The sequence below is a fragment of the Malaclemys terrapin genome, chromosome 20, assembly GCF_027887155.1.
Source record: "Malaclemys terrapin pileata isolate rMalTer1 chromosome 20, rMalTer1.hap1, whole genome shotgun sequence".
Taxonomy (NCBI): Eukaryota; Metazoa; Chordata; order Testudines; family Emydidae; genus Malaclemys; species Malaclemys terrapin.
The window spans coordinates 6,753,879-6,756,849 of NC_071524.1; the positions used below are offsets into that span (position 1 = coordinate 6,753,879).

At 41.5% G+C, this 2,971-nt stretch overlaps 1 long non-coding RNA gene across 1 annotated transcript; it reads left to right on the plus strand.

Moving 5' to 3' along the window:
- The first annotated feature begins 244 nt into the window (after positions 1-244).
- Positions 245-1,315, plus strand: LOC128826405 (uncharacterized). Its single transcript, XR_008442837.1, has 3 exons — positions 245-323; positions 830-940; positions 1,280-1,315. It is a non-coding gene; the product is annotated as an uncharacterized LOC128826405 (long non-coding RNA).
- Positions 1,316-2,971: the final 1,656 nt, after the last annotated feature.

Below are 2,971 nucleotides of genomic sequence, written 5' to 3' on the forward strand. Positions count from 1 at the left end.
AGGACTCTTTAATTTCATAGCACCATCTAAACGATAATGGTGGCTTTCTGCTTTACAATTTCACTTGCATTTTCAGCCTTGCTACATGCAGGAGAAAAGAGTAAATTCTGCTGCTGTTTAAAAAACATCACCATAAAAGTGCACAAGGACAGATGATACTGAACTGATTCTCTTTTCCTAAATTATTTTTGCTTTATACTATAACTTTAATTTTTTCATTGTCAGGCACCTCCCGGACTAAAGGTCCATTTCACTGACTGTGAGAAGCTGGAAATGTCCCAGTGATCCTGTAACTGCTGGGAAGTTTCTCCTGGGCTCATGAGGTACGTGGCAAGAAGTTCTCATCCTTTAATTTGTTTTTAAAATGCTCCTTTTTCCACTTGAAAAGCTTCACTAATGACTTTAGATGCTCTGTATTTATCCATTTGACCCAGACCCAGAAATTGCAATGCCTTTTCTCACACTGCATTATAAAAACAGATACAAAATACATTTGTTCTTCTTGGCTACTTTCTCTTTGTAATTTTACAACCAAAAAGTTAGTGATTTTTGTGATATTTTTCAATGAATTTTGCAAATGCTAGTATTAAGGCCTTTGTCCAGAATATTGGACTGTAATTTGAGATGGTGAACAGTGAAGCAGAGTTTTGCTATGTCTTGTAACATGTCTTTTGACAAAAACAGTAGCAAACACACACATTTTGATGCAATTATTAATTAACACATGTCCTAGGGTTCATATTGTGCTCAATGAATTTGTATCCCAAATTACAGCACATTGCTTACTTGGAATTTGTTTTTTCTTTTCCTTTCTGGTGTGTGAATCAAGTTACAATGAAGATGAGGATTTCCTTCCACTCGCATTGTGCCATGGGCAACCCCTCTCTGTCCAGTTACCTCCTTTTCTTTTTTACGGTCCATGTTTCTACATTGGAATCAGGTAGGAAGCCTCTTGTCACAGAGTGTCTTCTACTTTCTCTCAACAGTTTGAATACCATTGATCTTTTGTTATTTTGAAACAATTCATAATAAGAGCATTTTATGTAAATTTGAGAAAGAAAATCTTTTTTGGGGGGGGCAGGGGAAGATATTGATTTTTCTCCCTTTTTACTCCCCTTGGTCTCAGTGTAACCTGTACTCAGTGGACTTTTACATCATATTTCACCTTAAACTTTCCTCCTGTCTCATCTTAAACTTTTGCGACTCTACCTATCACTATTGAATATTTTCATTAATGACTTGGATAATGAACTGGAGAGTATGCTGATAAAATTTGCAGATGACACCAAGCTGGGAGAGGTTGCTACAACTCTGGAAGACCGGATAAGAATTCCAAATGACCTGGACAAATTGGAGAATTGGTCCGAAATCAACAGGATGGATTTCAATAAAGACAAGATCAAAGCACTTCACTAAGGAAGGAAAAATCAAACGCACAGCTACAAAATGGCGAATAAATGACTAGATGGTAATGTCGGGGACTTTTTAACCCAGACGGCAAGGTTCGTTGTCTGACCGCAGAGTGAGAGACAGGCAACACCAGCAAGGTCCAATACAAGCTCTTTATTGAAGAGTGCACACAACAATAGAGAGCGGCCCGTCTCCTGAGAGAACCAGCCACGATTACAATAACTAGTGAGATTATATAGACAGTTCCGTCACGTCATAGTTAAAGCAACCCAATCCCCCCCTTTACTAGTTAAAAGCTTCTAATATTCATGCATATCTATGTTCTTTGACAGTACAAACAGTTCATGATGCCTTAGCAGCTTCTTATCAGCTTTTCGTCATGCACTAGAAACTAGGAGAAAGGAGGGAGTTAAGAACAGAAACAGGGAGTGGGGACTGCAAGTCTCCATATGTCCAAACAAACCGTTCCTAGTACAGTTGGTACAAGAATACGGTCCCCCGCCCTTTATCTCATTCTTTGTAGCCCAAGCAAGCATGTCCTCATGTTTCACAGAGAGACAGGAATGGCCCAGCAACTACAGTTAGCCTAACTTTGGCTAAGCTGGCCAAACAACCTGTTCTATACTCCATTTTCCTTGGACCTAACAGTCCCCCCTTTGTCCCTGGAGTACCTCGAAGGGACTCCTGGGACAACTACTGAGCAGAAAGACTGGGGTTGGTTATTTTTGGGCAGAACACACCTTGGCGCCCATCCAACGTTCAACTTTTATTATAATATACAAGGCCAGTGAGCCGCATATAATTACAACAGCGCTTCGGAGTACATTATGGAGCCAACCACCTATATCTGGAATCCAATTGAACAGGTTACTCTACCAGGATTCAATTCGCTTCCCTCCGTGGTCCTTTGCTACCTCCATAAGGTGGTTTGCTCTTTCCTAAGTGGCATTATAAACATCTGGGACATACACACAGCATTCTTGTCCAATTAATGCACATGTTCTTTTCTGAGAGGCCAGTAAAATATCTAGAGCCAAGTGGTTCTGGAGAACCATCTGCCTTAGTTTTCTCTGTGCGGTTGCCAAGTCCACCAGGGCATCGGCGTTAGTCTAATTTCCCAGATGTCTCGGTGAATTACCCAATCCCACATGCATCCTCCCCATGGACCCGGCAGGATTCGGTATGTGGGAGCCCACACCTCCCTAACCGGTCCATATGCTTGGAAGGAGCATTGAGAATGTCCGCACTTCCACCAGGAAAGTCTCCAAGTATTTCTTCATGGCCACAGATCAGATGGTACTCCTGATGTGTCTGTAAGGGCAGTGGGCCAAGCCTGAACATGCTAGATCCCACTGCAATGCCTTCCCAGCCTCAGTGATATTCAATACCATCTCTATCAGCAACTTCTGGGTCATAGTACTAAGGGCGGAGATAACATGTAACTCACCAATTCCAGCCTGTACTTGGGTTAGCTGTGCTCCACAAAGAAGGCTTGTGGCCTTCTTTAGTTGCCCTAATTTCTTATCATGTTTTTGGTTCTTAAAATATTTTAAACTGCTGC